The sequence below is a fragment of the Rhineura floridana genome, chromosome 22 (genome assembly GCF_030035675.1).
Source record: "Rhineura floridana isolate rRhiFlo1 chromosome 22, rRhiFlo1.hap2, whole genome shotgun sequence".
Classification (NCBI taxonomy): domain Eukaryota; kingdom Metazoa; phylum Chordata; class Lepidosauria; order Squamata; family Rhineuridae; genus Rhineura; species Rhineura floridana.
Window position 1 is genome coordinate 10,124,784 of NC_084501.1, and position 13,747 is coordinate 10,138,530.

General features: G+C 44.4%; 2 protein-coding genes across 8 annotated transcripts in view; one reads left to right on the plus strand and one right to left on the minus strand.

The window, feature by feature from the left end:
* The window catches only part of MACROD1 (mono-ADP ribosylhydrolase 1), a 366,194-nt gene that overhangs the window by 282,563 nt on the left and 69,884 nt on the right, over nt 1-13,747 (minus strand). The gene's annotated exons all lie outside the window — the stretch shown is intronic.
* FLRT1 (fibronectin leucine rich transmembrane protein 1) overlaps nt 1-13,747 on the plus strand; it is a 53,106-nt gene that overhangs the window by 21,426 nt on the left and 17,933 nt on the right. The window contains exon 1 of one of the 5 annotated variants that reach the window (XM_061606238.1): nt 12,061-12,182. The exons of the other annotated variants lie outside the window; for them this stretch is intronic. The gene's annotated coding sequence lies outside the window, so the exon portion shown is untranslated. Of the gene's footprint in view, nt 1-12,060; nt 12,183-13,747 lie in introns of those variants that run through there. 5 annotated transcript variants of the gene reach the window in all.

The window sequence follows — 13,747 nt, forward strand, 5'->3', positions numbered from 1 at the left end:
ACCAGACAAGAGCGACAGTCTGGAAGGGCAGAGGCAAGTGGGTTGTAGGGAGATAAGAGAGAGAAGCAGCAGCCCACGGTGGGGAGAGGGATGGCTCAAGCTCTTTGCTAAAACTATGTGTTGACATGGTGGGGGTGTAAAATGCAGAATACTGGGACTGAATTTGAGAAAGCTGAATGCTCCTGCTCAACCAGGAAGACATTTTGGCGGGGTTAGCAAGTTGCTAGCACTCAGCCAAACCTACCATATGGAGGTGTATGTTAATCTTTTTTAAAAAACTCTGTTCGATCTGAGCTCCTTCATGTGTAGATGGGTGGGATGCAACTATAATAGATAAATTCCCAACCTAACCTATCATACAGCATTGTTGCAATTTTTTTTAAACAACCCTTTATTCTGAACTCCTTGGTAGATGGATGGGGTGCAAATATAATAATCAGAGAAATTCAGAGTTTGATAAGAATCTTTGCTGCAGATCTTTGCAGTCTTTTTGGGGGGAACTGTGGTTGGGTTCCTTTTTGGCACACACACAGAAACACTGCTATAGGTCACATTGGGTTAATTAATTTAATTTAATTTATTGGATTTCTTAGTCGCCCATCTGGCTAGCCATCCAGCCACTCTGGGTGACTTACAAAATGAACAAAATGACACAAAATGACACACCAATACAATAACATTAAAATCGAAAAGCGATAATGATAAAATCTAACCCACCCCAAAGGCCTGCCTGAAGAGCCAGGTCTTCACGGCCCGGCGGAAACTCATTGGAGAGGGGGCCTGGCGGAGATCATTTGGAAGGGAGTTCCATAGGGTGGGGGCCACAATTGAAAAAGCCCTCTCTCTAGTCCTCACCAGTCTAGCTGTTTTAACTGGTGGAATAGAGAGAAGGTCCTTTGAGGCCGATCTTGTTAGGCGGCATAGCTGATGATGCTGGAGGCGCTCCTTCAGATAGACTGGGCCAAAACCGTGTAGGGATTTAAAGGTCAAAACCAACACCTTGAAGTGGGCCCGGCAAGCAACTGGTAGCCAGTGCAACTCTCTGAGCACTGGAGTTATGTGATCTCACCGGCGGCTGCCTTTAAATCAGGTGCGCCGCCACGTTCTGAACCAATTGCAGCTTCCGGACCGTTTTCAAGGGTAACCCCACGTAGAGCCCATTGCAGTAGTCAAGGCGAGAGGAGACCAGGGCATGTACCACCAATGGGAGCAGATGATTGGGAAGGTAGGGGCATAGCCTCCGTATCAGATGGAGTTGAAACAGTGCTCACAGCCGAAACCTGAGCTTCCATGGACAGTTTGGAGTCAAGAATGACCCTGAGGCTGCAGACCTGGTCTTTTAGGGGCAGTTGTACCCCATTGAGTGGGTACTTGGAGTGACTGGAAGTGCATACCTACTTGCTCTAAATCGGGGATGGGGGAAGCTACAACCCTCCATGTTGCTGGACTACAACCTCCAACATCCCCCAACATTCACCATGCTGGCTGGGGCTAATGGGAGTAGGAGTCCAACATCTGGAGGACCACAGCTTCCCCATCCCTAGAAAAAATCCTCCTCAATCCATGAAAGTTAATGGGACCAAGTTAGAGATCCCTAGCCTTGCACTGGAGGCATTATGAGTCTGCCATTAGGTTTGGCTGATTAGTTGAATTGACCTGTCAAGTATTGTCAACAAGTTTTAATCCACAAATGCTGCTGTATAGAAGGCAGCTTAATGTTTTGTTTTTATAACTTTATGGCAGAGCTTGGAAAAGTTACTTTTTTGAACTACAACTCCCATCAGCCCAATCCAGTGGCCATGCTGGCTGGGGCTGATGGAAGTTGTAGTTCAAAAAAGTAACTTTTCCAAGCTCTGCTATGGTGCCATTTGTTACCAGTGAAGGAGTAAGGGCAGCTTGCTCCCTAATTCTGTGTAAGTCTGGGGTAAACTTAGCAGCATAGCAATGCTTCTCTGACTGCCTACCTGCTATAACTGCAGACATTTCCAAACAGGAACACAAGCAACCATCAATGGTTGAGCAGACTGGTAGACTAGGACCAGAGAAACCCAGGTTCAATTCTTATTCAGCCATAAGGCTCAGTAGGTGACATTGGGCCAATCACACATGCTTTTAAGCCTACCTGTCTCACCGGCTTATGAGGATGAAAAAGAAGGGGAGGATTTTGTATGCTGCCCTTGAAGGATAAGTGAAACGGGAGAGAAAAAATCTAATAAAATTAATAATTCATTACCATTGTTGTTAAAGTTACCTGCTATTGGGAAACAATTACATTATCTAATTTGTTTTTCACTTTTGTAATTAGCATGCACATAAAAGCTGCTGCTGATTAATCTCCTTTTGTTGTTACCACTACAATTAATGCTGTAAAAATACTTGACTGATCCTTTTTAGACTGGTCAAATCCCAAACCTTAGTCCAACAAGCATACCCTCTCAAGGTAGTTGGCTATTTATTTATTTATTTTAAAACATTTATATCCTACCTTTCCTCAATAGAGCTCAAAGCAGCTAGCAGCGATAAAATTAAAACAAATATAAGCTTGTCTTTTGGAGACAATGTATGTAAAATCCCCACTTGAAATAGGTCAGTCTTGGGCCATCTTGAGCTGATGAGACCAGATCCAAACCTTACTTGATTAATCCACTGCTATAGAGTTAGATTCCCCACTATTGATCAGCTGGGAGAAGGGCCATAGCTCAGGGGTAGACCATCTGTTTTGCATGCAGAAGGTTCCAGATTAAGTCCCTGGCATCACCAGGCTGGGAGTGTTTTATCTGAAACGCTGGAAAGCCACTGCCAGTTAATGTAGGCCAGGCGTGAGGAACCTTTGGCCCTCCAGATGTTGATGAGCTACAACTCCCATCAGCCCCAGAAAGCAGGGATGATGGCCATTGATGACACTGAATTTGATGGACTCATGGTCTGATTCAGCATCAGGCACCTTATCATATTCCCATATTTCTAAGCTGCCATCTAACAACCTCTGGAGTGCACCACATCTTGTTTCTATTATTTGGGCTGATTGTAGGTGTTGCCACCACTCACCATATGCTCAAAGGCACATGTTACCAAATTCTTCCAAGCTACACAGAAAGTGGATTGGACTGTGAAAGACCAACCCAAATAGTGTTTGCATTTTTACAAATTTGTAGGGCAGTACAATATCACAAGAAGAGGTCAGGTCTCCTGCTCCCCTGGTGCATTCACTATAGCTGTCCAATTTCCCTGCTTTTTAAAGTTTGATAGAAATATCTGTTGGCTATAGGTACATTCTTAAACTGCAATGGTTTTTTGCCTATTAGTGAATATACATGCATATATACATACATACAGAGAGAGAGAGAGAGAGAGAGAGCTTTGCAGAGAGTCAACATCCCAAGTTTACTCTTCCTTCTTTTGCTTAGCTAATATTCTTTGCTTTGAACGCAGTCAAGCCTGATGGAAACTTTAACGACACAAGAGCCAAGTTTAATATTTAAACATGTGTTTCTTCAGGCAAAGGGGGGGAAGAGAGGGTGTATGAGGGCTACGGGCAGGGATTTAGCAGTGTTATGAATTATTAGGCAGATTAAAGACTCCTGCAGGAATTGGGTTGTTTTCAGGGTGTTTTTTTTTTGGTTATGTGATGAATGGAAGTGAAATACTTGGAAGCATTACTCAACAGTGACATCCATCCTGTGCCCAGAATTGCTCAATCAGGTCTTCAGGTGTCTATGTTAGCTGTCAAGGGGTTCTGCTCCCAAAATTTGCTATCTCTGTTTTTCAGCTACTTAGCATCATGGCGGGGTCCATAAGCAGTGGTATTATTTTAAATTCTGAAGGGTGGGTGCACTTCATGACAACCCCTCCCATAGGCACACTGCTTCTAAGGGTGTTTCCAGACTGTCACTGTTCTCAGATGGGGTTCACATACTGGCAAATTCAGGTTGCACAATAATAGTTGATGGGGAGGAGTGTCTTACACAACAAACCCTCTTTCCCCCAAAGATTTGTCTTCTTGCAATAAGGAAAGTGTACACTTGCTTTGATGCAACATCATTTAACCTTCCTATTATTATTATTATTAATCCCACCTTATTGCATTTCTATTCCATCTTTTCTCGAAGGTGGTATACATAATTCTCCCCCTCTCAAGTTCATCCTCAGCACACCCCTGTGAGGTAGCTGGCCAAGGTCACTCAGTGAGCTTCATGGCTGAGTGGGGATTCAGACCCTGGTCTCCCAGGTCCTAGTCCAACACTGTAACCACTACATCACACTGGCTCTCAAATAAATCAGGAAGAATGCTTAATTAATAGCAAACATCATCTAACCTTCCTGCAAACATATCAGCATGAATGCTCAATAAACAGGTGGGCTGGAAGCACCCTAAGTCTATTCAACAAAAATGAATTTTTGACCAGTGTAGACTTTAGATGGCTTCAATACCAAGCCAGCTTTCCCCCCTCAAACTTCTCCACTCCACTTTGGTTAACATCCAGCCTGATTGAGAGTTATGGCAGGTTCAAAAGCTTGCTGGCTATTTCTGTGACATTTTGGTTGGTCATGATAAAAGGATTTTGGTGTGTTCCTCCCCCCCCCCAAATAAATAAATAAATAAAAATGGCAGTTTAACCCTTAGCTATGGATGCTAACGTAACCCACTTCTTCCTCTGCTTAGCTCATTTGATGGGCTTTTCTCTGAGAAAAGTTTATTTATTTGGCACACACAGAAAAGCACCCTAGGAGATGACATCATAGTCCCTGCTGTGAAATGTGGCAGCACTTTGCCCCTGCTCCACTCCCACGCTGTTAGTAAGAACTAAGACATAGGTAGGCAACCAGTGGCCCTTCACATATTGCTGGATTCCTATCAGCTGCAGCCAGCAAGATCAGTTGCTAGGGATGGCCACATCTGGGAGGGCCACAGGGTTCTCCACCCTTGACCCTTTAAGAAATGCCCTGCTTGATTGTTCCAAGGGCACATCTATCCCAATATCCTGCTTCCAACAGCAGCAAGCCAAATGCTTCTGGGCAGCTCACAAGCCAGGAGTGAAGGTCCTCCTGTAACTGATCTGCAGTATGTAGTCTTCAGGATATATACCAGAGGTTAGGAAACTTTGGCCCTCCCGTTGTTGCTAAACCACCACTCCCATCAGCCCCAACAAGCATAGCCCATGGCCAGGGAAGATGGGAGTTGTAGTCCAGCAACATCTGAAGGGCCAAAGGTTCCCCACACCTGATTTACACCAATAGGATGGAATCCTGTTGAATTCCGTGGGGCTTAGTTCTGAGTAGGCATGCATAGGAATGGGCTGCCAGTCTTGAGTTACAACCATTGACAGACAATCCTTCTACATGAATGTGTCTATTCATTTTCATCTAAGCTGGGGGCCACATCATGTGGCAGTCAGTTCCATAAGGTTAATTCTGCACATTGTATGAAGAAGTGTTTCCTTCCCCTCCCCCCAGTCTTGAACTTACTGCCAATCAGCTTCATTGGGCAGGCAAACGAGTATTGGAAGCAGGAATGGTGATTCTGGTGCCCTCCAGATGTTGGACTCCCCACTCCCATCTGCCTCAGCCAGCATGGCCAATGGTCAGAGATAACAGGAACTGCAATCCAGCAACATCTCAAGGCCCACAGGTTCCCTGTCCCTCCCTCAAAACAGTGGGAGGTGGCCATTCTGTGAAAAATTAGACTGCTCGGCTCACCCACACTTTAAAAATATTCAGGAGCTGGAGGGGGGAGAGACTTGGTATTGATGCCAAATGCTAAAAAATCTAGCTACACACAGCCACACACACACTCCAAAAGCAGATGGATGCTGATTCCTTCTGGGAAAAATAACATTAGTAGTTTACATCTGATCAACCTCATCTACAGTGACAACATCTGGGTATCAGCACAGCACAGTTTTCCCATGCTGAAAAATTGCTGTCAGGTTGGAGAGAGGTAGATTTCATCATCCTAATTTACCTTACTTTTTTTAAAAGAAAGACAAAAAGAGAAGTGTGTATGTGTTGCATCCTTGTCAACTCTTTTGTTCCCTGCTCTTTCAATATGCATTCCCACCCCAAGTATAAACGGGGGAGGAATAATTATTTAGCAGACTGTTATGCCCATGGCCTGTTAGTGTGTGTGTGTCTGGGAGTGGTTGAGCAGAGGTGTCTCTCTCTCATACATACCCTCTATTCTGCCATGGGCTGAGCTGCTCTGATGTCACAAAACAGGTTGTTTTGCCCTAGGGTTTGCAATCTGAATGCTAAAGAAAGGACTTGGCAGGGGCCTTTAATCTGGAATTTTAAGGTTGATAAGCAACGTTAGATACACTGTTGATGGCTCTACAAGGAAGGGGGGACCTTTTTCAGCTTGCAGGCTGCATTCCCCTTTGAGCAACCTTCCGGGGGCCATATGCCAGTATGGGCAGGCCCAGGGGCAAATTTGTGCAGAGCGTGTGTACTGTGCCTTCAAGTCAATTACAACTTATGGCGACCCTATGAATCAGCAACCTCCAGTAGCATCTGTTGTAAACCACCCTGTTCAGATCTTGTAAGTTCAGGTCTGTGGCTTCCTTTATGGAATCAGTCCATCTCTTATTTGGCCTTCCTCTTTTTCTACTCCCTTCTGTTTTTCCCAGCATTATTATATTTTCTAGTGAATCATGTGTTCTCATGATGTGTCCAAAGTATGATAACCTCAGTTTCATCATTTCAGCTTCTAGTGATAGTTCTGCTTTAATTTGTTCTAAGACCCAATTATTTGTCTTTTTCGCAGTCCATGGTATCTGCAAAACTCAGCTCCAACCAGGGCTGGCGCCAGGCAAGACTGGGCCCTTGGGCACCAGCCTGCCCCGGGCCAACGGCACCCGTCTGCATGCACCATCTACCTCTCCCGCTGCAGTGAATCCTGGGCGCACTTGCTCGCGCATGCCTACTATCAACCAAGATGGCAGCTAAGGGAATGATGCCTCCGCCATATTGTTTGATGGCTCATGTGCGCTACGCATGCACACATGTATGGGGGATGCCTGGGAGCTCCCTCTGTAATCCATAGCAGGGTTGGGAGCAGACATGGCTGCAGATCGCAGAATGGGAGTGCTATCCTCCCACCCTAAGGAGGGGCCCTCCTGGGGTCCCTCGGCCAGGGCCTGACCTGGCCTCCCTCAGCTACTGGGCCTGCCTCCAACACCACATTTCAAATGTTGATTCTTCTCTTACCCACTTTTTCACTGTCCAACTTTCACATCCCTACATAGAGATCAGGAATACCATGGTCTGAATGATCCTGACTTTGGTGTTCAGTGATACATCTTTGCATTTGAGGACCTTTTCTAGTTCTCTCACAGCTGCCCTCCCCAGTCCTAGCCTTCTTCTGATTTCTCGACTATTGTTTCCATTTTGGTTAATGACTATGCCAAGGTATTGATAATCCTTGACAAGTTCAATGTCCTCACTATCAACTTTGAAGTTACATAAATGTGATCTCTGGTGCCTCTTCCCTTTCTAAATCCAGCTTGGACATCTGGTATTTCTTGCTCCATATATGGTAAGAGCCTTATATGGTAAGAGCAACAAATGTAAATATTACCTTTGTACAGTAGTCTAGTTTCTACAGTCTTGCATCCCTCTCTGTCCTCCATTCAGACAAGCAAGAAACATAATCAGAGTTCATGGACACATTTCAGCCAGGCAAAAACACTCAATGAGGGTTTTATTAAATTTAACAAAATAAGTAAAGAAATATGATTACATCTAAGAAAATTAGAACAGTTATGTGCATTTTTTAAAGATCTCATATTCACAGAGGAAGAGCAAGAGTGTTAAGCAGAAAGTACTTAGTTTTGGAACTGGTGGGAATGGAAGACAAGCTGGCCCAACAGCAGGTGGAGCCACAACCAATGACAAACAGAACCGACTCATTCTAGTTTTGCCCCTGTCCTCCTCTCTGCTGAGTTGTAGAAGAGCAAGACTAAGACCACATCCACACTATACATTTAAAGCACTATGATACCACTTTAACAGTCATAGTCCCCCCTGCCGGCCCGGAATCCTGGCAACAGTAGCTTGTGAAGGGTGTTGAGAGTTTGTTAGGAGACCCATATCCCCCCCCCAAGAGCTACGATTCCCAAAGTTCCCTGGGAAGAGGAATTTATTGATGAACCACTCTGGGAATTGTTAACTCTGATGTGGAAATGTGAAGAACTGCATTTAAGATTGGGGAGGAAAAGAGAAACCAACAACGTCAGATTTGCCCATCCTTAGTCCTGACCAAATGCACCCTGTTCTGCATACTTAGAATGAAGGAGGAAGGCTTCTTCCGGCCCTGGGCACCTCTTTAGAAATTAAGCCCTGTTCCAAACCTCCCTTGACAACAACCTGAGAATACCTTTTTCTTAAAAAACACACACAAAAAAAACCTTTAAAAGTTAGTGCTTTAGAGTAGTACTTCATGTACTTCCACTAAATGTTGTTCTCATTTCCATCACTGGATACAAGCTGTAGCATGGATTGCTTTGTAGAAACGTGTTTTTGGCTCAATGGTAGATGTAAGGCTCCCCCCCCCCATTCCCACACACATATGCCTTCTCTGTTTGTAAAATGAGCAAGGTATCTGCCTGAACATGTGCTTGCAAGTTCTTAGATCTCAGAACAGCTCAGAGTTAGCAAAGTTTATCTTAAAGTTGAAGAACCACCTTGCTGGATCAAATCTGAGGTCCGCAAGAAGAGCTCTGCTGGATCAGGCCAAAGGATCTGTCCAGTCCAGCATCCTGTTCAGATGCCTATGGGAAGCTCGAAAGCAGGGCCTGAGCACAACACCGTTCTCCTCGCTCATGCGGTTTCCAGCAACTGGTAGTCAGTGGCATACAGCCTCAGACAGCGGAGAGAGAACATAGCCATGGCGGCTAGTGGCTATTGATAGCCTTATCCTCCATGAATTTGTCTCATCCCCTTTTAAAGCCATCCAAGTTGGTGGCCATCCCTATATCTTACAGAAGCAAACTCCATTTTTATCTATGCGCTCTGTAAAGAAGTCCATCTTAGTCCAGCATCCTGCTTCTGACATTGCTGGATGAATATGGGAAGCTCACAAAACAGCAGCAAGTCTGCAGCCCTCCCCTGTTTATCCCCAGCACCCAGCCACTGGCTTACAGTGCAGCTGAGGTCTCACCTGCTTTCATCTTAACTGCTCAGGTTCAGCAAGGCTTCGGGTGTGCTAGGTCAAAGCAAGGCACTTGTATCGGCAGAGAAGCAGGAGGAAGGGTTGCAAAGCAGACACCGATTATCTTGCAGTGGTTCTGCTCATACGTTGCTGTTTTGTTTCATTTTGTTAACTTGGCAAATTCAGTTCTTGGATATCTTAATTGCCATGCCAATAACTTTGTTAAGCAAATTTGAAGGAAAGTGCAGGCAAAAAAACCAAGTGATTGGATTTCGAAAGCTGATGTCTGATGTCAAGCAAACCCAGTAAAGTGAGGATGTGGGATGCGTTTCTAATACAGGAGCACCAAGAGAAGCAAGTAAATGGCCAGATGACAAGAGAATTCTGCAGAATGCAAAAATAGCTGAATGGCAGATAGAAGTGAGTTATTGCATATCAATTGGTACCCAGGGGATATTTGCAAAAAAAACATGTTATTTTGAACATTTCAAAATAGATTCATCTGAAACAAATCCTGTCTCCCCTCCACCTGCCTCCCCCCACTGAATTCTATGCTAAGAAGTATCTGCCAATCACACTCTTGCATCATGCAAAAAAACAGAATCCAGGGCGGAGATATGTAGATAAAAGGGGTGGAGCTATGCAGTGGCAGGCCAGCTGTTCTTTGAGCATTTCCCACTAAATTCCATGGGACTATGATGTGGGATAAAAATCAAATGGGGGATATCTGACCTTTTCCACCTCACCAATACCTGGATCAAAGAGGGCAGGTTGACTTACGTAGGGCTAGGAGACAAGCTGTCCTTACTCATCCACTGCTAACAAATGCCATGAACTATTACATATTTTGGAAAGTTATTTGCTAGGCATTTGGACACTTCTTAAGATATTGAGTTGTAGGCCTACTTACAGTAAACCCACTAAAGTTAATAAACATTACTAAGGTTCATTGATTTCAGTGGGTCAACTCTGAGTAGAACATATTTGGATATGACCCATCGTAACCTAATTTTGCATGGTGGTTCCTGAGAACTATGTTTGGGATACCCTATTGAAACAAGATGGTAGACTGAACCTTTAAAACTGCACTAATTTTAACCACTGATTTCAAAACTGCACTGATGTTTTATTTCTTAAAATTCCCAAGCAACAGTGGGTATGCTGCTGCTAGTAAAATTATAAAAACAAAACATAAGCTGCTGTCTATATAGAAGTATTCATGGATTAGTTTATAATATCTAAAACCCATTGACTGATCAGCTGAACTGGTCTGCCAAACCTAGTATCAGGCTCATCATGTCTCTAGTGCAGGAGTGGGGAACCTTTGGCACTCCAGATGTTGCTGAGATACAACTCCCATGCTTGCTAGGGCTGATGGGAATTGTTGTCCAGCAACATCTGAAGGGCCTGACAGGTTCCTGGCCTTGTTTTAACAGAAGATTTGGGGGGGTTGAACCTGGAACCTTCCACATGAAAAGCACTTGAAAACATGAAAAGCAGTGCAAACCACTTAAAGATTTCTTGAAATATAAAGTAGTATACAGGTGAGATAAATAAACAAAAATGTGCCCTGCCACTGAGGTATGGTCCCTCTGTTGGCACATAGGAAACTGCCTCACACCAGGTCAGACTGTTTGTCCAGCTAGGCTAGTATTGTTGACTCTGACTGCTGGCAGTAGCTCTCCAAGGCCTCAGATACGGGAGGGTCTTTCCCCCCCTTTTTTTATGTGGGAGATGCTGGGGATTGAACCTGGGACCTTCTGCATGCAAACCATTTGCTTTACCACTGAGATCTATCTTCCTGCTAACCTGCTTCCCAGGGAATTGGTAGAACATTACTGAACATTCATCTGGATTTGCTTGCGCAAAAAGGTTAGATTATATTCAGCCCTAATTGAGCATTAGTTCTGATTTGATTGCAGGGAGGACATATGACAATAGAGGCAGCCGGACAGACATCTGTCAGGAATGCTTTGATTTGGATTCCTGCATTGAGCAGGGGGTTGGACTTGATGGCCTTGTAGGCCCCTTCCAACTCTACTTTCCATGATTCTATGACCATGCATCCTGATTTGCTTGTGCAGTGTTTATAAGTCTTTCCAGTCATCATTTGTTCACCTACTCTTTTCAGTGCATTTCCACAGCATTTTTCTAACCGTGAAAAGTCCATGTTTTTTAAAAAATGTATTTGTTGTGCTAGGGTGACAGAACTCTTTAAACCATTTTAATTGCACAAATCTAAAATTTCCAGTATGTGCTTGAATCATTCCTGCAAAACACTGACAGTATAGAGGTGATCAAGGTCGCTGTAATTTGCAGGCCCTCCTTCTGCACCATATTGCACATCTACCCTGTCATACCAACAGGCATTTTGCTTGCTTTTAATCAGGTCTAGAGGCAGCACTGCATAAATTGACACCCATGTTTAAGATCGCTTAATACAGATTAGTTCCCCCAATGGCTTCCTTGAAACATTATTATGCACATCCGGTGTGGTTCGATTAATGGATCAATTTTATTTGCCCCTCAGTTTTTTTAGCTCGCTTTCATGGGAGTGTTTACACACTCCTGTGCATTTGGTTTTTTTTTTTTATTCCACATTAACCAATCCTGACGACTTTCACAATCAGCAGTGCGGATTAGAATCATCTCCATTCTCCTCTTTTAAAAAGCTCTTCGGAAGAGTGGAAGGAACCTAATCTTTCAAAGCTCTTTAACCACCTCAATAACACAGTTGGTGGCGTGACATTACAGTGATAGGTAATCCATTTGTGAACCACAGCCTAATCTGAGCAGAGCCCCATACCACAACAGTAACCAAATGCTCTATATTCAGATCTTTTTAAAAAGTTCTGCTTTATATTCATTTTTTTGCAGAATCTATTTGGGGCAAGGATGCGTCTGATACAAAAACTGCATATTTGTCATTATGGATAGCTGTCCTGAATATGCAGAATATTTGAGATCGTCATCATTTGATTTGCAGAAAGGGGAGAAAGACATACAGGAGAAAGCAGCAACCTCAAGGTGTTTCACAGTTAAGTCAATTGAGCAACAGTGATTTAGATGCACATTACTTTGGTTAGAGGAAGTGGCAATAGCTCAGTGGTACAGTACATGCTTTGAATACAGAAGATCTCAGGTTCAATCCATGGCATCTCTAAGTAGGGCTGGGAAAGATTCCTGTCTGAGACCCTGGAGAGACAATGCCAGTCAGTGCAGACAATACTGAGCTAGATGGACCAAGGGTCTCACTTCATCAAAGGCAGCTTCCTATGTAAAGTAGCCCTTTATTCAGAACCCTGAGGACTGGAATCTTTTCTTTTTTACAACAGGTATGGGGAACCTTTGACCCTCCAGACATTGCTGAACTACAACTCCTATAATCCCTGGTTATTGTCCATGCATGTTGGGTCTGATGGGAGTTGTAGTTCAGCAACATCTGAAGGTCCAAAGGTTCCCTACACTTTCTTTAGGGGAAGGATCAAAGCTGAGTAATACACCACATGCTATGTGTGCAGAAGGTCCTGGGTTCAGTTCCTGGCATCTCCAAGTAGGGCTGGGAAAAGACTCCTGTCTGAAACCCTGGAGAGCTGCTGCCAGTCAGTGTAGACTACACCAAGATACACCAATTGTCTGTCTTGCTATAAGGCGGCTTCCTGCAATGACTGTAGACTGAAATAAGTGCACACTGTGCAACAGTGCTTAGACAGAGGTTTGTGACTTGGAACAGGGAACATGATGCAGAGTTAAGCCAATTGCTAGCTATACTGCCTAACACCAATTCAGTGTATATTGTCAAAATTGCGTTTATCAATCTGCTTGGGCCAGTAAATATCCTGAAGAGGAAGTGTGCACAGAAACAAAGGGAACAGGTTTTGTGCACATGCACAAAACATGCTCTGATTTTGAGCATAAAACCTGAGTTTTCTGGCTAAAGAACTTGGGTTGCCTTGGTGCAATTTATGGCTCGGGAGCGTGAACAGCCTGCTATTATGGTTATTCTGCTGATGGAAAGAAACAAGAGGCTCGCCCCAAAACCACCAACTGAAACTCTGTGAAGTGGACTGGATAGGAGTGTGGGTCTTTTCATTCCTCCCCTTCCCTTTTTAAAATACTTATTAAAATGGCAACAAGATCCTGGCTGCCACTTGGAAAACGCAGAAGTGACACATCCCACTGGGGAAAGGGCTGAAAATCTAAGCAATGATAGACAAAACAAAAATGATGGATAGCAAGATGGGAGAGAGAAGTGGGGAGGCTGCCAGAGCAATTTGCAATGGTAGCTGGTACCCACTGGGACTGGTGGGGCAGAAGGCAGGGAGCCCAACAGGAGGTGGAGTCAGAGCCAAATGATTCCAGTTTTGCCCCCATCCTCCTCATCCTCCCTGCTGAGTTCTACAAGGGCAACACTGAGAAGGAGGAAGCTGGAAAGCCTGTGCCGCCCCTGGGCTGGTTATACGTAAGAAGGCAGGCAGGTGAGGCCTGGCTGTGGGCAGATTGAAGGTAGTGGGGCAGCGCCCATTTACCCTCCATTGGCCATAGGGCTTGGGAGGTAGTAGAAAGTGCCAAAACCTTGGAGGCTCTTTCCAAGTTAAGCAG